Here is a 25,066-nt window from a genome sequence, read left to right on the forward strand (position 1 = left end):
AAGAACCCCGTGGGCTCTTCAAGACGTCTGATTTTGATTATTTCATTTCCTGATTATACGCACTTGGGCTTCAGTTTTATTGAGCTAAATATTTCTTCCAATTAAAATAGTATTTCTTCCAATTAAAATAGTATTCTTCCACAGTGTATTTTTAGGGAAGAGGGCAAGATGAAAGCTTTTTAAATTAAAACCATTTTTTAGCCCATCACAAAACAAAAGCAGTGACTCGGCCGCAGAATGTCACCCAGAAAACCAGCCGCTTAAGGGGGCGATTAATTTTTCTCACGGCTGATTCAAACCAGTGCAATTGACACAACTCGATTATCCCCCCACCAAGAGAGTTCCTTTGTGAGTATTCCGAGCTCAAAGCCTGTGACAGATCAACATGGCTATCAATGAAAAGGCCACAAGGAACTTTTCCGGGCCAGAGAAACTGGATTGGCTGTACCTAGTGAGCAAGACTCTGGTTCAGACGAGAACTCATTTACAGGGGGTTCCTTTTTCTACACACTGTCCTTGATGTGGGCAGGTTCTTAGTACTAGTGCTAAGTTCAGTTTTATTTTATTTACTTAAGGGGTTCACTTCATGCCAAACACCAAGGCCGTTTGATCTGCCTTAAGACATTGCTTTGGAATAGGCACCCAGTCCGTCCCCCATACCAATTCCTCTTGGTACTTTGGGGATGCAGATCACACAGCGGATACCTCAGACCTTCTTTGCGTGTTGAAAGTCACCGTGTGTGCGCATTTGGGCTTCTTATTGAAAAAAAAAGGGGGGGCTGTAGCCTTGAAAACTCCTGTGAGCTCTTTACATAAATAAATTCTACACGCCATTTCCACAGAGGCCCTGCCTTGTTCTGTGACCTCACTTGTTAGCACATGTCAGAAACTGTAAAAGTAAGGGTCACTAGATACAAGGTTTTTCCCTCCATGCCCAGAGACAGCCCGCCTGCACCTGCTGATTCACTCACAATAGAGACAATCCCATTTGCCGGGAAGCAAGAAACGTAGAGCAGACCATTCTATACCCACGAGGGGCCAGATTCTGCCAGATAAATACACTCTTGAAACCAACTGAGTTCTTGCTAGAGCGGTTTTCCCTTCTGAGCACATAAATCACAAAAGCTCACCCACCTCTACGGCCCCGTGCTTCAGCTTCTAGGTATCAACAAGCAACAGCATCTAACTGACAGGCTCTCCCATGCTCCTTATTTTGTTTGTAAGACTTACTGTTTAAGTTGTGCGCATGTGTGGGGGCGGAGGGGATGTGGGGGCGGAGGGGATGTGGGGGCGGAGGGGACGTGTGCGCATGCCCACGTAAGTACGATGCCCACGGAGGCCAAAAGAGGGCCTCAGATTCCCTCGCGTTGGAGTTATAGGCGGTTGTGATCTTCCCAGCATGGGTGCTGGGCCACCTCTCCATTCCCAGAGTCCCGCTATCCTGCTATCCTCCTCCAGAGTCCCGCCCCTGTGCCGTGGCCTGAACGACGCCACAAACACAAAGTCTCAAATTCCCTGGTGAATCCTGTGCACTCTGAATCTTCACCCTTACCCTACTGGAGGGACACGTGTATTCAGTTCGCCTATCTGATGAGCCTGACCTTGTGTGGAGTAACTAACTAGAGCAGCATTTGTCCGCCGCAATGGAGAGCTCTCTCTGGTCCCTATGGGTCATTCTCTGACCATCTCCGGTCTCCTCTGCACCCAAGAAGACTGAGTGATACAGAATGAAGGGCTGGACCTCCTTGTCGTCCCTCTGGGTCCTGGTTAGTATTGGCCATGGAGGAGCTCTACCGTTGATCAGACGCATGAGATCTTCTGGCAATCTGCCTGGCAGGTGCACATGCCATTCTGCTGAAGGCACGGCCACTGCCCCCATGTCCCCTCGTCCCTAACCCTAACATCATAGTGTGGCTTCAGTCATAGGGGTTCTTCTCTGGATTACCCAAGCCACAGAAACACCTTCACAAGTAAAACCTAAATTTAAATTACTGCTTAAGCATGTGTCTCTTTCCTATTTTGTCTAGTATTCTTCATACATGCCTCTCCCCGACATTTTGAGCCATGGTTTACAGGTAGACACCTTCCAGCCTATGGTTTAACGACACAAACAGATTTAATACTGATTTATATCATTGGGATAGAGAGTATCCTGTATAGACTAAGTGATAGAAACCTTTAATAACAAAAGTGAAAACCTGTACTATAGGAGAGGTAATACATGTGGAGGCTTTTAATTGAGAGCAGTTTGGAATTTACTATGGAAAGCAAATGACTCAGAAACAACTCTCGGAAGCCTTGGAGATCAACAGGTGCAGAGGGACGTCCTTCCCATCGGTGGAGATGGCTTAGCAGACTCTAACAGCATCTAACAGTCTTCGATGCTTTACACTAGAGTCAAGCCAGGAGCCACTGAGCGGGGGTTTAGCCAGGCTGAATCCATTTAAAGGAAGCATAGTGCAACACCCATTTGACTGGGTTTCCTTTAAGAGCTAAGTTAAGGGGATACCGGGGAAACAGTGCTGCCCTCGAACCCAAAGAATGGTATTTCATGATTGACCATGACTCCCTGGGACAACTCTACCCAGGGAGCCTATTCCTGCCACTATTACATTTGTGACTAAGTCTCCTGTGTCGGTGACAGTACAAGCATCCCATGTACACACAGGGAGTGTGGAAACAGCTCCTAGACGCCAGCTCTCTGTCACCCACGACAAAAGTCATCAGTGAGGCTCGGGGCAGGGCCTTAGACCACAATGTATCTGAGGGTCCATCCTAAGACTTTCTCCTCTATTGGGGTGTTAAAAAAAATCTCTAAACAAGGTTATCCCAGCATTCTCCTCAATCCTCTGCTGTCATTTAACCTCAGCTTCAACTAGGAAGGGCAGAGCACACCCACAGTTCTGCGTTACCTCATTATTGCGAGGCCCCTCAAGAATAACTAAGGACTCGAATCAAGCCAGGAGTACAAGGATGGTAGCTCCAGAGGCGGCCTCCATCTGCTCTAGGTAAACTGAGTTCTCTTGCCCTCGCCTTGCCGAGCCCACATCCTGCTTCCCTTACCCTGGGAATGAGTCTGGGGATACTCAAAGACACACTAAAAGAGGGAAGAAAATCTTATGAACACTTGGGTTTTTTTGTTTTGAACTTGACAAATTCTATGTCATTTCTTTCATCTGTGGCAAAATTGAATTCCCCTTTTTTAATGTAAATGCCTTTAGTGACTAGTGTCAAAAGAAAGAAAGAAAGAAAGAAAGAAAGAAAGAAAGAAAGAAAGAAAGAAAGAAAGAAAGAGAAAAAAATCAGCCGGGTGGTGGTGCACGCCTTTAACCCCAGCACTTGGGAAAGAGGCAGGTAGATCTTTTACCCTGGTCTACAGAGCAAGTATCAGGACAGGCTGCAAAGCTACACAAAGAAATCTTGTCTCAAAAAATAAGTAAAAAAAAAAATCAAGCCGGGCGTTGTTGGCGCATGCCCTTAATCCCAGCACTCGGGAGGCAGAGGCAGGCGGATCTCTGTGAGTTCGAGGCCAGCCTGGTCTACAGAGAGAGTTCCAGGACAGCCTCTAAAGCAATACAGAGAAACCCTGTCTCGAAAAACCAAAAAAAAAAATCAAATGTGGTAGGAACTATGATGTTAACTTACTACTTTGGATCTAGAGAGCAATAGAACACATTCTGTCTGTCTGTCTGTCTGTCGGTCTATTTATCCATCTATCTATCTAATCTCTCTATCTTTCTCAGTCTCCCTCTCTATCTCTCTCTCCCTACTCTCTCTTCATTTTTGCAAGAGCAACCAAGCTGTATGGAAGCCAAAAAAACTGTGGACAGGTCCACACAGAGAAGAACCAATGTTCCCATGACCTTTGGCCTAAAGACCTCCAACTCTGGCCTTCAAACACTCTGCTAACAGCCGGAAGAGACTTGCCGCCAAGGTGGGTAGACAGACCATCTAGGAAGTGGAACTTACAGCCGCTCGTGAAGCCACGTGGAGTGGAACTGACCCTTCCCATTGGGACCAGCTTGGACTAGAGGTGGCAGGGTAAGCAAGCGATGTTTGCGTAAGTCAGCCGTCTGGCAACAGCTAACCCGATGCGGTCTTGTCAGACGGGTCCTCACCCGGAGAATGTGCAACGAGGCAGATTCTATAGCTTTTGCACTTTTTCAAGCACGGGGAATCTAAATATAACCCCCAAAGCAACTGTGTGACCTTTTGCCCCTTGAGACACTGTCGGCTTTGAAAGCTAGAAAAATCAAAGAGGAAAGGAAATAAAGATAAGGTCACGAGGGGGGCGGGGGACACGGACAGACTTGTGGACGTCCCAAGCCCTACCCCTTCTCTTTAGGATCCCTGGGACACTTCCTTCTTCCCAAGCTGTTTATTTTTGCTGGCAAGAGCATTTGTCCTCAGTATTTATGCCTAGAAACACCACGAAGTCCTGAAAGTACCCATTCATTAGCATTCAAAGGGTGGAGGCCGAGCTCAGGGGCTTTCCTCCCAAAATGAGTGTGCTTAGGCCTACCATATGAACTCCTGAAAGGTCTCCCTTGCAAGAGAGAGTTCCTCCCTCCCGTTTGCTGGCTGAACTATATCTGTTTTTTCTTTTCACCTTACCGGCTGTACTGTTCCCAAACTGTCTTGCTCCTGCCTCCAAGCTCCGAGTCAGGCCACACCACAAGCCCATTGATGCCTGTTCCCTTATCAGTCGGCCTTCTCACATTCTCACACATTCCTGTGCAAGCCTGACTGTGACTTTTAAAAACAAAGGGCATAAACAAAACCCTGGCCAGTGCAACTGACAGCAATTCCAATCTCCGTTTAAAGTCTATAGCTTTGATAGTAACAGTCAATCCGGAGGATTCGTGCAGAGACAAATAGATTCATGCAGAGATGATTGGTATAGGTCCTCGAAGGACGGGCGGAGTCAGATCCTACTGTCTTTCACCCCGCCAAACAACCCAGCTTAGTCTGGGGAGCCTATTTTATGCTAAATGATTAATGCTGTATTAAATCAGCTAAATAATTGCGGTACATTCTAACGAAGACCACTCAGGGGGGTATTTTTATTTTAACAGCTGCCTAACCTTAAGGACGGAATCTGTAATTGGACGGTTTGGGGCCAGAGCTAGACACTTGGGTTTAGTGAGGGGAGGAGGTGAGAGTCACTCCAGACGCATGCGTAGATATGACCAGAGACCTGGAGCAGTGCTATCATCATGGAATATTCTTAACGTTTCCCGGCACTGAACATTGCCTGTGTTAACAAGGAAAGGCACCGAAAGAGCTTAGTATAGATAAAGACACTAAGACACAGGCACAGCAATGAGCCCATGGCAGCTGGTTAGCAAGAGAAATGGCCTTGACCTCCCCACCACCCAACACTCTTCCTTTGCAGAAAATCAGATGATTGTGGCTTTGCTCCGGTCAGCACCCCGCACCGAAGAGCAGAATTTAGCAGCATTTTAGACAGAGCACCGAATGACATCTTGAACATCGGCTTTTCCGGTGAAGAGTCACCTTGCCAGACAGTTTCTCCTTGAGCAAAAACAAAACCAAAAAGAATCAAGATGCCTATTATTTTTCTGGCTGAAAAAAAAGATGCATCCCCGTATCTACCTTGCAAGGAAATTCGCAAAACAAAGGGGACTCTTATCTGAGTGTCCCATCACATACTGTCTCTTTGCTGAAAAGCTCGAGCCAGACCAAGGCGCAATAGACAAGATGCAAGCCGGAGCATTAGCATGGAGACCCCCAAGCAGATGGACACATTTACTCAAGAAATTGCCTTTTAAACAGCAACTTAAGTCACCAGCCCTTTTCTGGGTACCCTGTCAGCATCCCGTCAAGCCCTTTCCCTGCAGATGTCCAGCCCAGGTTCTAAGATGTCCTCCCACAGACCTCATCAAAACATCTTTTCTCATAAGAAGTAATGAAAGCAATACCGCACACGGCACAGAGCAAGATCTCACAGGTAGGCTGGCCCAGGCAGCATAAAAAAAATCCCCTAAACAGAATTTAATTAAAAATAAACTCATAAGAAATGGGCAATCCAGATGATTTTCAAGTTCTAGTTTGACCAAAAGAAGAGGAATATGAAATGGTTGTATGTATGTATGTATGTATATATGCAATGGGTGTGTAACACGTATACCTGTGTGGATGAGGGGAGTGTCGAAAGGATAAGTATTCCATATATGTAGTTTCTACACCTATTCAGTCAGAGACTGAAAATTGTCCTCACCAAACCACATCTCTATTGAACAATCGTAGACTTTCTCCCTTTCCATTGCTCCCCAAATAGCATAATAACAACCATTCACATTGCCATTTGGGCACCCAAGTGACCCAGAGAAGATTAATGTATGCAGAGGGATGTGTGTAGCTATTGGCAAACATGATTCCATCTCGTATAAAAGGCTTGAATGTTTGAGGACTTTGATATCTGAAGGAGGAAGGTCCCAGAACTAACTCCTCTGGATGCTGAGGGCTAGCTGTACCTACAGACTGCAGGGTAAGGCAGTTTAAAACCTAGACATTAGAACCAGACAGAGTCTCCGTCTCTCACTGTGTGACATTAAGAAAGTTCCCTAAAACATTTCAAAGTCTGTCTCTCCATCTAGAGCAAGGACGCGATCGTGTTAGTTAAACCATATCTCTGTGGGGCTTGAATGGCAGAAAAGGCAGAGTGTAGAATCGTGTCTGGCCTGTAGAAAACACACTGAGAGTGTTGCTGCTATTATAGTTATCTGTGAGAGAGACAAACCTGTTACTGAGTGACTATGCGGCATGCCCGTCTCCTTTAAGGAAGGCATACCCTTGTTTATCAGCTCAGCTTGGAAGTTTGTGGGAGTCACTGTTCTGTTGTTGTGATAAAATAGCATGACCAAGGCAACTTATGGAAGGAAGGGTTTATTTGGGGCTCGGAGTTCCTGAGCCATCAGAATCCATCGTGGCAAGGAACTGTGGCAGCAGACAGAGATGTCTGAGAGCCCATATCTCAAACCATAGACAGGAAGCCCAGAGCGCACTGGACGCAGCACATGGCTTTGGAAACGGCAAAGCCTGCTCTCCAGTGACACACTTCCCCCAGCCAGGCCACGCCTCCTAGGTCTCCTCAACAGGACCAAGTGTGCAGACACCCGAGACCCAAGGAAGCGCATGTCACTCAAACCTCCATTTTTTTTTCCTCACTGTGAAATGTGAGTGTGGGCAAACCGTCTTGGAAGATACTTAGACTCTTTCCCAGAGAAGGATCTAGACAGCAAGAAGAGTGGTGTTTTAGAGTGGGCTGGGGTGGGTAGGTTTCTGGGAAGATGGCTGAATACCTGAGCTAGACAGAGAGCTGTGGGGAAATAAAATCATCTGTGAATGGAAGCAACTCCAGAGTGATTTCATTGAGGGGAGGAGATGGGCGTTTGGACGGCTTTCATTATACGGTCTTTGCTAAATACAGCCAACGCTGGTGTTGTCTCCTTGGTCTGGGTTATTGGGTGTTCGTTGTATGTGATGCCATACTGAGTCCCTGATGGGAACCCAGCTTGTATGTGGGCAGCGTGGCAAGGTGACAGAGAGAATGCAATCTGGAGGACGTGGCTTCAGATTTATAATATGAACGGATGATGGAGCAGCAGTAAACATCATGGAGCATTAGCACCTTCAAAGGGGGCTAAATGTCCCCTAGATACATCCATTCCAGCCCTTGGATAGTATGTATCCAGAGCCGTGGAAATGCCTCTCCTCTTTAATGTAGCCTTCATTCATCTAAAGACAAAGCAAGAAACTTGGAGCATGCAAGATGTCCATAAAAGCAAGGTTCAAAACAGTTTTAAAAAAATGGAAATCACAGCCGGGCAGTGGTGGCGCACGCCTTTAATCCCAGCACTCGGGAGGCAGAGGCAGGTGGATCTCTGTAGGTTCGAGGCCAGGCTGGACCGACAACCTCCAAAACAATACAGAGAAATCCTGTCTCGTAAAAACAAAACAAAAAAAAATGGAAATCACTCACCAAATCATAGCCTGTTGATCTAGCAGAATGGTATGACTTGGTTTAACAAAATAATGTTGCAACTTGAAGAAATGTTGTGATCTAACACTACCTTGCAAAAAAACCAGGATACTAGTGCTAATCCTGGAGCCCTCCACATTCAGTTTCAAGGATACAGAAAAAAAAAAAAACATTGTTCCTATCGTAGGCTGGAGCCAGCAGGATGGCATAGCGGGTTGGGGCACCTGCCGCCGAGCCTGATGTGTGACCGCATGGTAGAAGGATTAAAAAGGACTATAGAAAGTTGCCCTCCTCCACACATGCACTGTGGCATGCCCCTGCTGCCCTGCCTCCAACACACACGCGCACACACACACACACACACACACACACACACACACACACACACACATAAACCCATGAGCCTATGCTCCACAAGAGTATGTAGATGTGTGGCACTACTGTAAATCTAGCCAAGGACCCACGGCGAGGGAGCTAACAGGCCCCACGAGTGAACCTACGACTATTGTTCTGCTAAGTGGACAGAGTAAAAACCGCCCTCAAATTTGCATCTTTATTAGTGCAGCTCTCCGACCTCACCAGTTTCTTTGTTCAGTCATTGGTGGTTGGTTCAGAGACTCACACCTTGCCAGCCTGAAGAGCCAAGGTCAGGAGCCACCACAGAACAGGGGGACGGGAAGACTGTGAGAGACAGAGGTTGGGGAGTTAGAGGGGGGCTGTCCCCTGCTCATGACAGGGCCAAGGAAGTCATGTGTGTCGCCGACACAGCGTCAAGTCAGTGAACGTTCATCATGGAGTGGAAAGGGCTTGCAAACCCACTCCCAGCCTTACCCCAGCCGTGGACAGCTGTTGGCTTCTTGGACAGTTGACGATCAGCCACGTTCCTGTGGATGGCCCCACACCCGGCAGTCTGTGGGCGCCCCAAATTAGAGTCAAAGGGAAGGACATGAAGTTGGGTGGGATGATGGGGTTAGATCTAGAAGGAGTTAGGGGAGAAGGTCTCGTCCCTGTGTGACATTCTCAAAGAGTTAACAAAATTATTACTTAGAGAAATCTTGGACTATAGCCTCGTTGTGGACTTTGTTCTGCGGGCTTTCTAAACCCTTCCTCTTCCTCAATGACTGTGTGGGTCTCACCCTCGTGCGTGCAGATTTACAACGCGTGCAGCTGCCCACGCAGTTTAGAACCGTGTGGTTCCAACCCTTTTCGTTCTCCCGGAGGAAGAGTTAGAAAAGGCATTTGTGCTTACTCCTCTGGCTTGAAGCTTTTAAAGCTGTGGTTTCAGATGATCAGACTGAGAGGGCTAACAGGGCTTTCACACCTTCCTTCAAATACCAGCAGGGCACACCTGAAACAGCAGGAGGCGTACCAGACACACCTAACGCTTTTGTTGAGAGCGCTGTGAGGCCCTGAGCCCCGCCACGCATGCACAGCTAGTCCTGGCTTTGAATGTAAGGAACTTGCAGGAAAAGGAGAGAAGCAGAGAACCTTAACTCATTCACTCCACAAGGCAGTGCCAATCATCTGCCAGACCCTGACCTGGGTGCCAATCACGCCACGGCCTCAACTTACAAAACGCACAAAATAATTCATTCCTGCCAAATGCTCTGAGAAAGCGCTGGCAAACATAGAGGGCACAGAGGACCCAGAGAGGGCGTGGCTCCCTGAGAGGGTGTAGCATCCCAGGGAGGGCGTGGCTTTCTAGATCAGCTTCCAAGTAAAGAGGTGGGAAACGAAGAATTAGGCCCTGTTGAGATTCTCTTTACATATATATTTATATATTTATATGTGTATGTGTGTATGTGTGTGTGTGCATGCCTGTGTTTATATGTGTGTGCATGTGTATATGCATATGTGTACATGCATGTATGTACATGCATACGTATGTGCATGTATGTGCATGCATGTCTGTATTTGTGTGTATATGCATGTGTGTACATGCATACCTGTATGCATGTGCATTCCTGTGTGTGTGTGTGCGTGTGTGTGTGTGTGTGTGTGTGTGTGTACGTACTTTGGGTGTTGCTTTAGGGTCTCTCACGGAGACCTGTGGCTCACGGCTTAGACTGGGCTACCTGGCCAGTGAGTTCCAGCAATCCTTTCAACTAGATTACAGGTGTGCTTCACCACGTCTGACTTTTATTTTTAATTTATTTTTATTTTTAAACACAATTCTTTATTCATTCTCTGGGAATTCCCAGTCCCTCCATATCCACCCCTCACCCCTGCAGCATGCCCCCCAAAACAATTCCCCCAAATTAATTAAAAGCAAAACAAAACCCTCGCTCCTCTATCTCTCCAACGCCTCTCCATCCATCCTAGTGTCATCAGGAGCTGTGTTGTCACACAGTGTACCCTTTTGTCCAATCAGCCCCATCCACAAAATGTTCATAGCCATGACTCATTGGTCTGGCCCGAGGCCTCTGGCACACCATCGTCACTGGACCCTAGTCGAAACTCCCCTCAGACATCCCACTGCCGCCCCTAGTCATGGAGATTCTGTGGCTACCATTCTGCAGGACCAGTCCCTTCACACACTCCAGCACAGATGGGGCAGGTGCTAGGGTGGGCCACCCCATGGCCCAGGATGTGGGTCTGGGTGGCATCTGAGCTGGTCCAGGCCACTGGGACCCCTCTCAGGTAAAGGGGCAGGGCCAGCTCTCCTAGGTCCATGCCAGGGGGGGGCAACTCTGCCACACCCATGGTGAGGACTGTGGCCAGCTCTCCTGAGTATTGGGTGGGGGAGTTAAGGGGGAGCAGCTCTCCCATGTGGGGCGGGGCTGGCTCTCTTGCTGCGGAATCCAGTGAAGGGTGGGATGGTTCAGCAAGGCCCTTGAACCTCAACAAACATGGTCCCCATGACCCCCGGAGGTGACACAGGCCATGGGCATCAACCCGGACTGCAGCAGGAGCCTGGACTCAGACATGGTCCTCTGCAGCAGCTCGGGGCTCGAGGCAGGAAGGCCCACAGACACCAACATGGCCTCAGGTAGCTGTCCAGACCCTGGCATCCCCACAGCTCCTGGTGACAACACAAACCACAACTGTGCCTGGCTTTTTAAGTGGGTTCTGGGGACCGAACTCAGGCCCTCATGCTTTCGTGACAAGTGTAAACTGAACAATCTCTCCAGATGTCAATACTCTTGTTTCTAATTCATTCTCTCTTGAACACCATGGAACTAGGGTAAACAATATTTCTCAGCAAAGCCGACAGCAACCATCTCACCAGATAATGGCAAACATGGACAGACAGCAGACACAACACCAACATTCCATGGCTGCCCACCAGGGACAAATGCTAATCTTGCCTTTTTGATTATTTCTTTCTTAGCAATGATAGTTTTTTTCTTTTTTCCTGCCATCTAGCTTGGCTTGAGTTTGGCTCCTTGCATGGCAGTGGTAGAAAACAGCTTATGCAGAAAGGAAGACATGCTTTGTGATTTTTTTTTTTTTTGAGAATGGAAAAGGCCAAGCTGAGTCGTCTTTGAGGAACATGGAATGGTTAGCATCCTATTTTTATATAAAAATACCCATCTCCTCAAATTCTCCTGGACCCTTCCCTAGCCTAACACAGCAGGCTAGAGAAGCTGTGTGTTGACAGCCCCGTCACAGACAAGCACTGCGTCACCGTGAGTTCTCACAGAGAAGTCCCCAGTCTACTCACAACTAATATCGGACTTGAAAGGAAAAGCCAGCCTCAACCCATCCCAAAGGTGGCCCCACTGATACAAAACCACTGGCCTTGAAATTCTCCCAGTAAAGTTTCAGGAAAACAAGACCTGATTCTGGAATATGCAGGACTTTGGTTATCTGTGTGACATACACGTGCCTGAGCTCCCTCCTCAGAACAGGGAGGGCCAAGAGAGGCACCGATTTCTGGTGCCAACAGAGAGAAGTAAGGAGGGCGGGACCTTCGGGAGGCACGCCCATGAGTCCGGTACAGCAGCGTGTGCGGAGGGGGGTCCAGCTAAGTAAAAGGGGGACGCAGGCAGTGAGCAAACAGGAAAAGGACCACGCCTGCGGGAATTCGCACAGGCTCTCTTTGGCTGAGGCAGGAGCCCCGGGAAGCCCAGAGTCATCCCACAACACCACCAACGCAAGGGAGGCCTCCTGAAAAGGTCAGCCTGCTTAAAAACCCACCGACGACAAGCCTCTTGGGGACTTGTCAACGGCTGCAGCACCGATCTAAGTTTCCGTTCAGGTACTGGGCTGGATCCCGATGTCTCTGGATGAGGATTAGCTGACGTGGCCGGCTCAGGAGTCATGTCATAGATGAAGAATGTAACCAAAGCCCCGCATGACAAGATGCCCACATAGTGAAGCCGCTAAGAACGGAGGCGTCTGGGCAGTGAGTGTGGCCAGGGACCATCCTTCACTGGGGCGAGACGCACAGACAGAGACATGATTGCCGGTTCTAGCCCAATGACCAGCAGGCTCGCCCTTACACACCCTCTCGCCTTTCCATTTCCCCCTTTACCCTTTGTGCCCTGACCACACACAGTTAGGTTCTCCTACGTAGAAATGCAATCGCTTTTCAAGGTCAAGTGAAATTATGAATCTCCATTATTAAAATTATTGGGAAGCTAGATTCTGGGGCTTATTGGGTAGACATTTAAATTAAGTACAATAGCCAGAACTCACTGCAGCATATATGCACACACAAGAGAAAGAGACAGATAGAGAGAGAGAGAGAGAGAGAGAGAGAGAGAGAGAGAGAGAGAGAGAGAGAGAGATGAAGTTTAAGGGACTTACCAAGGATCATCCAAGGTGGTTTTGCTCTTGACTCAGGCTCTCGCTAGCCTCTCTACCTGCAGTTGACAAAAGGGACAGTGGGAAAATTCATTTTTAGAATAATCAATTAATATAATCTATAAGTGCATTCTACAGGGAAAAAAATCCATGACAACAAACCATCCCTTTGCTTCAAGAATACATGACCCATGTGCATTACCCCAACCCTTTCTCTGCTGCAGCAAGTATTTGGGATGCCACACCCCCAAATCAGCAAGGCTGATCACTAGCCCCAGTCAGCAGAGGCCTTTGAGTGACAGCACCTCCTAATGACAAGACCTGCTATCAGTTAAATAAGTGAACCACTAGTTAGCGACAGAACGGACAGCACCAAGTTAACTGCTAGCTGGCTAATGAACCGGTGTCCCCAGGAAGAACACCGTCAACCAGCAGTCACCATGACTTCAGTCTGCCGCCCTGGGAGCATCACTCCATGTCTAAGGAGTACTGCTCCTTGGTGAAGTGGGCCATTTTAAGCCAGTAAGTTCCACGGTGGGAAGCAATCAGAGATGGATGACTCTGACCCAGAGCTGGGAAGGGATAAGCCAGCTCTGAAACCCCCTCTCCTGCAAGTCCCACTGTCACCCCAGCCTCTTTAGGACACACAGCATCTCCTAAGCCAGAGGGCACAAACTTCTTGAGGGACGACAACGAACGGAACACGAGCTAGAATCAAACCACCGGCAGGAAGCTCTACCACGGACCATTGGGTCCTCCGAGTGTGTGTTCTCATTTATATGACTAGGGCCTGGATGGCATCTACCATCTAAGATTGATGACAATGCTAAATGCCGATTGCCTCCCGGGCACTCCACAAACAAAAGAGATTCTTTCAGACTCGGGACCGACTGAAAGTAGCGACGGGGACACAGACGTTAGCACGAGTGCTGTGCTCTTCAAAACCATGACTCCAGGACTGCTTCCAAACAGCATCTCGCCAGGCAGTGGTGGCATACGCCTTTAATCCCAGCACTCGGGAGGCAGAGGCAGGCAGATCTCTGTGAGTTTGAGTCTGGGCTGGACCGACAGCCTCCAAAACAATACAGAGAAACCCTGTCTCGTAAAACAAACAAACAAACAAGCAGCATCTCTTCTCTAAAGGTTCCTTTGTTTCATACGTGCTCAGAAACTTCTCTGGAATTGCCTTCAGCATCAGTGTCCTTGCCGGTCCCTTTACTGAATCTGTGGTATCGAGACGGGCATCCTTTTGGTCACACATGAAGAATGAAGTCCCCCAGGCTGGCCTCCACTCCTGTCCCCTGATCTATTGGCTGCCACCTACTGTCTCTCCATCTTCTGCATTCAGATCCCCATCGTCCCTTGGCCCGGCAGCACCACTCTGGTTTCCAGGGCTCCTCAAGGGTCCTGGGGGGACTCTCAGAGCCTGGTTTCCATGATCCATGCAGACATAATCCCATACATCTGCCAAGCCTCGGCTTACACGTCAACACTTCCTGACTCTTCCCTGCCGCTGAGCTGTCCGGTGGCTAAGAACGTAGATGTGGGGGTCCAGACGGCACAGGTCAGGGCTGGAGAGCTCAGGGAAGCTGTCAGAGACCTCGTCACCTCGCCCTAGATCCTCCTCTGCCATGTGTCACTACCTTAGTGACCCAGGGCAGCTACCTCGCATTCCTGGGTCTCAGTTTCCTCCTCGGGCAATACGTACTTCCAAGGTTTATTTTTAAGATTAGGGAGAGCACTAGGAGAGTACCCAATAAATATTTGTCTAATAAAGTCCCAGGCCCTGGTGTCTTGGCAGGGTGACTAGGCACTCTTATTCAACCTTTTTTTTTTTTTTTTTTTTTTTTGCCTCTTGGTTTCTTTACTTGAAAACAAGAGTAAGAAAAACATCACTTACTTCCTAATGCTGGAATTAAACAAAATAATGTATGTGATTTGCTTAGTGTATAATGTATATAGAAACATAGAATTTCATCAAAATGGCATGCTTACACTCAGACATGGTGCCACATACCTCTAATCCTAGCGCTCGGGAGGTAGAAGCAGAGGGATCAAGAGACCAAGGCCAGCCTTAGCTACACAACACACTCAAAACCAGCCTGAGCTAAACGTGGCTCTGTCTCTGAAGCAAGAAAATAAAAACAAAAATGACATGTTAAAAACTAAGGACAAGCCGGGCGGTGGTGGCACACGCCTTTAATCCCAGCACTCAGGAGGCAGAGGCAGGCGGATCTCTGTGAGTTCCAGGCTGGGCTGGACCAATAGCCCCCAAAACAACACCGAGAAACCCTGTCTCATAAACCCCCCCCCAAAAAAAAAAGAAAAGAAAAAACTAAGGACAAGGGAAAACCTGTTCTTAACATGCCAAAAGATGACAGCCTAAACTGGAAATCCCCCCGGGAGAAACACTGCGTCTTTATTTTTTCTGCTTTTACAGTAAAGCAGCTTCAGCTGATAAGCAGCACGTGGAAGGGGACCTGGATCGTAAGTAAGAGACACAAGCTTGCAAAACCACGACTCCTAACACAGACAAGTGGACAAGCCACAGCATGCGAGACGGACACCAGCTCCTTCAGACCTGCTCGCTGGCTCTCAGTCTGACTGCAGTAGAATCCAGCAACAACTCTGCACAGGCATGTATCCTAAAGATGAGACCTCTGGTCATTCCAGAAACTTCCTAGTGTGCAGATTCTGACCAGTCTGCAGCCCTGGACACCGCCCATGTTCCACAGCATCCCAGGACATACATCCTCTCCTGCTGCAGCCTGACAACAAGCCCAGCTTTGCCTATGATGGTGTGTTCCCCCATAGTCTTTCTCGGTGAGACTTACCATGTTCCAAATGCCAAGGGTTTGATACAGTGCCAGGTATTAGGTAGTGAGGCAGTAAATGGTACCTTGGATTAAGATTGAAGCAATAATTTTATATTGCATGCAAATTCTAAAAGAGAACGCTTGTGTTTTGAAATATCAGAGGCCTCATCAGCAACCTAGGGAGGACTGTGTCTGTGGTTTTCCAAGCCGTACACCTTACAGAGCTATATGGACTAGAAATAAAGAGTAAAGAACGTGGCCGGGCGGTGGTGGCGCACACCTTTAATCCCAGCACTCGGGAGGCAGAGGCAGGCGGATCTCTGTGAGTTCGAGGCTGGGCTGGACCGACAGCCTCCAAAACAATACAGAGAAACCCTGTCTCGTAAAAACCAAAAAAAAAAAAAAAAAAAGAGTAAAGAATGTGATTAGAAACCTGATCGGCCCTGCACATTTATAGCTAGCAAGCACAATACTTGCCATCTGGGGGGTGGGGAAAAACAAGCTAATCAAGGACACAGTGTAAAACCAGCAGCGTGGCTGTCTGTCCTTCCCTCAGTGCCTTGCACTGGGTCTTGCCCTTAGCATGTGCAAACAGAAACGTGTGGTGGTTGCAGACAGAGGATTTTATTCTGCCAACTGTGACTGTAAACTGGATTAGAGTCTTTATCAAGAGACCTGGCCCACGCGATGGTCTGCGAAGCCTGTACGCAGCAGAGGCAAGGAGACGCTTTCGAGCAGGCAAGCTGGCTAGAAGCTAGCTCTAGCGCTCTGGCTTCGGAGCCAACCGTGAGGAAGGGAATGGACGTCCTCTGAAGAACTAAGGACAAGCATGGTGTCCAACTGACTTTTTGAGGGAACGTGAGGGACAACAGAGCCACCTTGAGATCAAGCCAACAGCATGGAGGGAGGGGGCGGAGTTTCTATACATCGGAGCCGACGCCAGAGGTCTCGGGTCACAACTAGCCTGGTGCAGCATTAGACCCCTGCCTGCCTTGGTGTCTCACACAGGTCAAATCAAGGCAATGCAAAGGGTCGTAGCATTTGCTTACAGTAAGCAACCTCGAGCCACTGATTTTAGATAGCTGGAAAGCAGTGACTATCCTTTCGTGAAGCAAGCTAGACAAACTTATTTTGAGCTTTGTTTAAAATTTCAATTAAGCTTGTTTAAGCAACGAGAACCAAAGACCCTTGACCTCCTCCTGGGCTGGCTGACCATTTATTAACCTTTTTACTCAATATTTTCCTGCAGTCAACATGGCTGGAGACAAAGGCAAGGCCAGGCATGCTTTCTGGGCTAAGGAACAATAAAAACAAAGTTTGTCTCTTCTAAGAGTCTCCGTGAACATACAACATAAATAACTAACATTTTAACAAGCATCATTTTTATTTGCAGGAGCTTTAAATGAAGGTAGCTTTGCCTAAGAATCTATCGCTGATATGGGAAGGAAAACCTATTTAGAACAAATGTACCACGGTAAAAAGGAGGCCTTGGAAGAGCGGCTGATGTTACAGTTTCTCAGAGTTCATCTACCAGGAAGAGAAAAACCCAGTATGAATTCTTTTCCTGGGGCCGCGATGTCCCGTGTCACGCTCTGAACACACGGCTACAGAAGAAACCCTCCATGCTAATGCCGCTCTAACCCTTTCTGCTTCTCCGACACTCGCACCAGGCCTGCGGTGACTCTGGGGCAAGGTTCTCTGAGAGTCACCAGAAACGTTTAAGGTCACTCGGAGTCTGTTTCAAGTTACCTGCAACTAGGGTAAGAGAGAGCACACATATTTTCTCCCCAAAATGGGTCTTTCCATGGCTGAAGCATTTCGGGCCAATTTTCATTAAATATTGCATGCACAAGTGACCAGCGGACAAACTGGAAATGATTATTCTGTAATTACATTTAGCTCTAACAGAAACAACCCATTAGGGCAATGGTCATGCAACAGGCCGAGACGGGCCATTTGAACTCTGAAAAGACCAGTTGGGGCGACCGCTGGGCCCTGTTCGCCAGAGGCCTTACAGGCTCCTTCGGCCTCCATGTTGCTAAAGGACGACATCTTCCTCAACATACTAAGAGGCTAAGCAACTCAAAGACATAGGACTTTCATGAACTGTGACCTCAGCAGGTGATGGGGAGAGGGTTTCATTTTTTTTTTTTTTTTTTTTTTTTTTTTTTTGGAGGCTGTCCTGGAACTCGCTCTGTAGACCAGCCCGGCCTTGAACTTACAGACATCCACCTGCCTCTGCCACCCGAGTGCTGGGATTAAAGGCATGCGCCACCGAGAGGGTTTCATTTTAAAACCATAAAGTGCTCTTTAAAAAGTAGGTTTGCCTGTTAGTTTGTTACATCTAGTTTACGTTCCCTCCAAACCTAAATGTATAACAATCTGGACCAGTGGAAACGTTGTTACCTTGTTACCGTGGGCCAGCTAGCTGGCATTTGCAGGGAGTAAGTGTTCTGTTAGGAAGGGCTAGTCAGCTGACCTCCACACCCGCTCGGGGCACCTCCCCTGACTGGCACCATGCACACTCCCTTGCTGTCCCAATTCCCTTGGCTTCATCTCAATGGGAAAACCACTCACAGCTGGAAGAAGACTATGATCTGCTATCCCCTGGCTCTCCTCACACGGAAGGGTCTGGTAACAGCCGAGTCCCCTCACCCAGGTGGCTTCAAATGTCATCTTGATTACAGCATTTGCAAAGACACCATTGTTTGCTTTTTCATCCTTCTGAACCAAGATAAGAATGGCTTCCCACTCCTGCTGATTTCGGGTCACACCCCCTCTCCCCCATTCATTCCTAGAACCCTGCCCACGGGTCTGCGGGAGTCCTTTCTTGAACTTTCTTCACTTAAACCCTGGGAAGGCATCTCTGTCCTGCCTCCTGCCGAAGCCCCGATGCAATCGCTTTCATGATGAAAGGAGAATGGCTTCTCTCCTGGAGAAAAATGAGTGGCCGAGGAACAAGACCCACACACTTGAGACCTGTATTGTACTGGGGCCGGAGTAGCCACAAATCCCCCACAGAACCTTCTGTCTTGGCAAACCTAATGCATTTAATGTCAAGAAATGTAAACCAGATTGATATTCGACCTTTTAAGCTTCTACTCCTCAAGTGAAACTAAGAACTCTCACCCACTCTTCCCCACCATCCAAAACCAAACACCGCAGCAGAAACACTAGCGCCCATCAGTCAGACGCCAGGAGAGCGGGTTCCTCACAGCTGAGCAAGAGGAAGTCTTGCTCATTTGACTTCAATACTTTGCAGCTTGGAAAAAAAATTGATTTTCAGAATCTTCTCTTCCAGAATTTAACCTGCTGTTGCTCAGAAGTGTCCGTCATTCTCTCAAAACCCAGAGCCAAGTAACAAAACAGAAAAACAAAACCGAAAAGCACCTTTTTATGCAAATGTCTCCTCCAGGTTGTCTATTTCACTGGAAAAGCCCGCTATCAATTCCACGACTGCCTGAGACGACGCTTCGTCTATTCCGTTGGATATTTGTTTACCTCTGCTGGATGCTGTAACTTTCATTATGTTATTAACCTTCCATCAGAATACTTGCTGAACTTGCCACATGTTGATAAGCTAGACAGTTTCCAAGGCTAAATGTAAATGTATTTGACTCTCCCACTCTTCCCTTGGTGTCTGTGGCTAAGAGAGGAAACTCCTCCCTACAGCCACCACCACCACCACGCCCTCCAGTGTCATGTGGGGTTGACTAGCTTGAGGCTGGTGCAGGAGATACAGGTGGAGACCCCTGATCTGTCTTCCGCCACACGCCCGACCCAGAACTCCTGATCTATAAGTGGCTTCTTCTCCTACACACACACACACACACACACACACACACACGTCTGAAAACCGCTCTGCTCGGGCAGTCTCTGCTCCTCACAGGGCATGGCACTGTACCGCATCCCGAGAAGAGTGACCGCTTTCCATTGCAGACAGCCCCTGGTCGTCCTAACAACCTCCATCTGTTTCCTTAATCCTGTCTCCACCTCTGTAAACAACACTCTGCTCCGTTTGCTCCTGAATGCTCCCATGTGTGACCTACGTGCTCTGCCAGGTCCCTGAGTGATAAGCGCTTAACTTGGGAGAAGGGTGCAAATCACTACTCCAAAGAAAGCAGAACCCGTTAAAAGCGCAGATCAGACCACGCAAGAAGGAAAGCGAAGGAGACCAAACAGTCCCAAGCGACATCCAGGCTTGATCAGTGAGGAGGGGCATTAGTGGGAAATCTGGGGCAATTCTGAGCTGCCTGCAGCTTAGTTCTATTGTATGTATGTCAGCGTGTTAGTTTGGATGACACATCGTGTTATTTGAGGCATTGACATCAGGGGAAGCTGGAGAGAGGAAACTTGGGAACCCTGAACTATCTTTCCAGCTTCACTGGAAATACCAAGCTATTCCAAAACGAAATCTTTTCCTTTAAAAGTGTGTGTGTGTGTGTGTGTGTGTGTGTGTGTGTGTGTGTGTGTGTGTGTGTCTGGGTAAGAACATAAGGGTTTAGGTACCCACAGGGGCCGGAAGAAGGAACTGGATCTTCTGGGGCTGGAGTTATAGGCAGCAGTGAGCTGCCCTACGTGGGTGCTGGGAACTGAACTCAGGTCCTCTGCAAGAGTGGTAAGCACTCCTTCTTAACTGCTGAGCCATCTTTCCAATCCCCCCATGCCCCAAAAATGAAATCTTTAGTAAGAAAAAGAGGATCCCCAGCCCCCAAGCCAGAGTTTTAGCAGATGATCTTTAATTGGATAGCTTGAGAAACATGGTCCCGCTGAATTTAGAAAATACTAACCCAGGCTGAGATAAAGACGGAAGCAATTATTTATCGATGCCAAGTCACCACATAATTACTTGACTGTTTAAAGAAAAGAGCCAACTGAAGCTCCGTCCAAGTTCATCGTCTCTTCCAGGTAATTGGGGTGACTCACCCCGCTGGACCAGCTGCTGGGTTCAGTTTCTTACGGTGAAAAGAGAAAGGATCAGGCAACTGGAGAGTGTGCGGTGGAGTCCTTCTATCTCTCCCACCTCTTGCTTCAGAGCCTCTGCTCCTGTGGTTGCCTGCAGCTCAGCTCGATGGACTGGAAATATGTATTTCCCCTCTATACTCATATTCATTTCGGATGAGGTTCTTAGGCTCAACACTTCCTATGATGTTCGCAGACGTAGGAGGTGGAGTGTGAGGCTAGCATTGCTTTTGTCCTTCCTTCCTTCCTTCCTTCCTTCCTTCTTTCTTTCCTTCCTTCGTTCCTTTCTCCCTCCCTTCCTTCCTTTCCTGAAGACAGGGTGTGAAGGTTAGAATGAGAACGGCCCCCATAGGCTCATAGATTCTAACATTTGGTCACCAGGGAGCGGCACTATTCGAAAAGGATTAGGAGGTGTGGCTTTGTTGGAAGAAGCGTTTTATTGGGCTGTGAGGTTTCAAAACCCATCCCAAGACCAGACTCACTCTCCCTCTTCCTGCTGGCTGCAAATGCAGATGTAGAGCTCTCAGCCCCTCTCCAGCACCATGGCTGCCTGCCTGTTGCCACACTTTCAGCCATGAGGACAGTGGACTGAACCTCTGAAACCGTAAGCCAGCCCCAGTTAAATGCTTCCATTTATAATTGTCTCTGTGGTCATGGTGTGTCTTCACGGCAACAGAACACTGGAGTCCACCGTGTAGACTGAGCTGGCCTGGAACTCACAGGGATCTGTCTGCCCCTGCTTCCTGAGGGCTGCCATAAACACCGCCCCATCTGGTCCGTTACAGGATTGCCCTGTATGCTGGGATGCAGCAGGAAGAAGCCAGATGACCTGGCTAGGAGGAGCATAGAGCAAACCGGAGAGGGGGAGGGGGGGTTGGGGGGAGGGGGAGGGGAGAGAAACAATTCTCAAGCAAGCTCTGAGAGCTTCCTTCTCCTTCCCATGCCACCCCCACTATGACAGGGCATCCTGACACTGAACGGGGGACAGGAAGAGCCAGCTAGAACTCCAGCTCTGCCTCCAGGTAAAACCTGGTTTTAAAGGAGGCCATTTCTGAGTTATGGCTATGTCACTCCAAGTTGTGCTGCTCTGAGATGTTATTTTGAATTAAAGGGATTAAAAAATTTTTTGCAAGATCACCCTGACCCCCACTCAAACAAACAACAATCGCTCTCTGCCTCAGGGAGGGTTTATTACCCCCTTGTAGTTCAAATAAGAATGGTTGAAGGCGCGCTTGGCATGGCCAAGTGTTACATGAATGTCACACAATAGAAATTAATGACTTAAACAGTCCCTGCCTCCTCACTCTAAGGCAAAACGCGGTGGTCCAGGGCCTTTCCATGCAGCAAAGAATTTCGAACAATAAGAATTTATAAGACCCAATCCTTCCAATAATTTAGCTAGAAATTAATGGAAATTAGATTAGCATCAAAGAATTGTTTCACTAAAAATAAAAAGGCATCGGAGTCTCACCTCGGTGTGAGAATCTGTTACACATTAGCTCAAGCAACAAGGGCGCAGGGAACGCGGCAGCTGTACGGGGTGAGCACACTTGCAGCCCTAACCCAGAACGAGCACAGACCTGAATCCCTCACCGAGCCGCAAATTTTCACCAAAGTCAATTTCTGATGCTCTTTCCCCCCCAAAAAAGCGGGGATGGGGGCGGGGGAATGGGGGATGGAGGTGTGAGTGAGTATAATAGATTTGATTTTCCACTTCACGATAGAAAGAAGTTTATCGTCTATTCCCACGGTACCGTGTTTTAAACCTCAGATCCGCCTAACAAATTTTATCTTCCAAACAGAAACAAAGAACTCCACCAGGAGGGAATGGTGGCTCTTGGAGAGGGTGGACCTGTCTTAGTAGACTCAGCTCTGCTCCTGAATAAACAGGATGTCTCAACTGCTCTAACCACTCCTGGAATGTAAAAGGATTCCTTAGCCAGGGTCATTCACATTTCCACCTTATTCAGAAAGAAGCCTTCAGGTTAGAGATGAAAGAAAAGCTGCCACCAACCAACACACAAAGGAACACAAACCACGGGGCAATTTTCAGCAGAAATCTGGAGAAAGATTATTCTAGAGAGGAGTCCTGAAAAATCAGTTTTACTGTCTCAGATAAATACTGTTCTATTCTTGGCCTCTGGGGTAGAAAACGTTCCTTCAAACAGTTTGCTGTCTTTGTGTCTGGAGACTTCGATGGGCTTCCAAAGGCTGTCTCTGGATGCCATGGTAACCACATGATTGCGGGCAAGGCTGTCATGGGCTAGGGTATGGTTTAAGGGATTTCAAATGTTACCTGTGAAACTAAGCTCTGGGCATGCATGGCACTGCCAGGATAAACTGGACATGGGACTCACTTCTAGGCACTTGGGTTCCCAGCACCTGAGAATTGCAATGAAAGGTGATGGTACCTCAAAGGACTCACAGACGGGGCAAGCTAATCATAAGATATGTAAGAATTGTGTGGGGGCGTGGTTCAGGGTTAACAGAGCTTGTTACCTTTGAAGGCCAAGCTTGGTTCCAGCACCCCCTCGGTAGCTCACAACCATCTGTAACCCTAGTTACAGGGGAGCCTACATCCTCCACTGACTTCTGCAGGGGCTGCACAAACACCACACCACATACATGTAGGCAAACACATACATGTAAAGTAAACCTTTAAAAAAAAAGCTTTAAAAGAGTAGACTGGGTCTTTGATTAATGCTCTAAGAGCATCCTACTGAACCAGGAACTGAAGGAAGCATGGGGGAACCTACTGTCTGGCCTCAGTTTATCTTTCATTGAGGAAGCAAAGACCGACACACGGGAAATACATCCCTCCTGGGCTCTTACCCACTGTCTGCTTGTTGGCTTCCCTGGAGTCTATGGGCGTTACCCGCCCGCCACGCCCACTAACCACTCTCTCTACTTTATGACCAACCCTCACTTTGTCTTATGGAGGGACACACAGACAGACAGATGGACAGACTGACAGGGACACACACACACACACACACACACACACACATCCTTTCTTCTTTGCATAATCCAAAAGTCAGACAGAATTTCTGTGGAATTCTCAATGTCCAAGTCTGGGTCAATTTTGCATTCTTTGTTCTCTGCTCCAACATTGACAACTCCATAAAAAATAAATAAACAAATAAAACACGGGCCCTCACAGACACCTTGGAGGAAGGCTTGAGAAACCACCTGCAGAAGTCAACTTGCCAATCAATTGGATGTTCAGTCCCTGAGAATGGCGACAGTCTCTTCTAACTGCAGATTACCCCTGCAAGCGCAACCCATCGTTGATGCAAGATGTTAAGTCCAGAAATAAGGAACAGGAAGGGTCGGGGTTACCCTTGACAATCATGTTTTAAAGCTCTCACACCTACAAGTGAGCCGTCTGTGTGTGTGTGTGTGTGTGTGTGTCGCGCGCGCGCGATTCTGAAATAACACTCAAACCTAGTGGCCTCAGAGTAAGATGCTTCCCACTTAACGGCTGGTAAAGGGTACTCAGAGCCTTTGAAACATATAGCCTGACATTGTAAGGACTCAGGCGTTATGCTGGCCTGCCCCTGTCACCTGGCAGAGTGCACTCAGGCAGTATCCTGGTCAGCCCAGGGTTCCATGATTGCATAGTCTGAGCACAGGTGCAAAGGACCCTTTAAAAGACAGACCCCGCCCACTTACGCTCTCTTTGCCCTCTCCTCTCTTTCCCGCTGTTCCCCTGGGGCAGACAGGACTTTTCCTGCCTCCCTCTTCTCTCCTGTCCTCTCTCTGTCTCTGTGTCTCTTTTTTCTCATTCCTTCCTCCTCCCTCCCCCTTCTAATAAAACCAAGCTCTGTCTGCTTGGCGTGTTTGTCCCCGCCTTGTTCACCCTCACCTGCCATGGAATCCGACAAGGCCCCCCCCCCGCACTTCATCATAACAGACGTGTTCTCAATTGAAGACAAACCCTCCTTTTACTTAAGATAGCGCATCAAGACCTCACCAGACTGTATGGAAAGCCACCTCAAAGGCTCCCCCAAGTAGGAACCAACCTTAGATCATGTCTGCATTTCTCTCATGAAAGAAAAAATAAAAGAGGATCCCTGTATCAAAGGGTCCTGCAATGTCTGATGTCCCAAAGAGCGAAGTGAGCATTCCACCAGGCGACGGGTGTGACATGTCCATGACCGGGTGCCAGTGTGGGCGCCCCTGATGGAGGCATAGGACGCGAAGTGTTCTCCCCTTACCCCGGCAACAAGCCTCCTCAGATCTGGGTGCTGGAAGACGGTGCCCACAGCCTGCCAACCCCATACCAGCCTGGCAGGAACAAGCCCGATGTCGCCTGATTCAGCCACGGGTATAATCATATCTGACAAGGGGCTGATTGGACAGCACACGATGCCATTTCCTCCAATTAAGGAACTCTCGAGAAAAGCCCAAAATAGCCACAGAGCACTGTCAGCAAAGCAATCAGCGGTGACAATTGTCTGTCAGCTTAACCTCCTGGGTGAGCCTTTGTGAGGAGCTGGGCAAATCAGCTGGAGCAGAAGCCAGGGACGACAAG

At 48.3% G+C, this 25,066-nt stretch overlaps 1 protein-coding gene across 2 annotated transcripts in view; it reads right to left on the reverse strand.

Moving 5' to 3' along the window:
* Nucleotides 1–25,066, reverse strand: part of Ncald (neurocalcin delta) — a 294,541-nt gene that overhangs the window by 225,220 nt on the left and 44,255 nt on the right. For both annotated transcript variants that reach the window (XM_040730602.1, XM_040730600.1), the window contains exon 2: nucleotides 12,758–12,813. The gene's annotated coding sequence lies outside the window, so the exon portion shown is untranslated. The remainder of the gene's footprint in view (nucleotides 1–12,757; nucleotides 12,814–25,066) is intronic.

This window comes from Mesocricetus auratus, unplaced genomic scaffold, assembly GCF_017639785.1.
Source record: "Mesocricetus auratus isolate SY011 unplaced genomic scaffold, BCM_Maur_2.0 Super-Scaffold_100023, whole genome shotgun sequence".
Classification (NCBI taxonomy): Eukaryota; Metazoa; Chordata; class Mammalia; order Rodentia; family Cricetidae; genus Mesocricetus; species Mesocricetus auratus.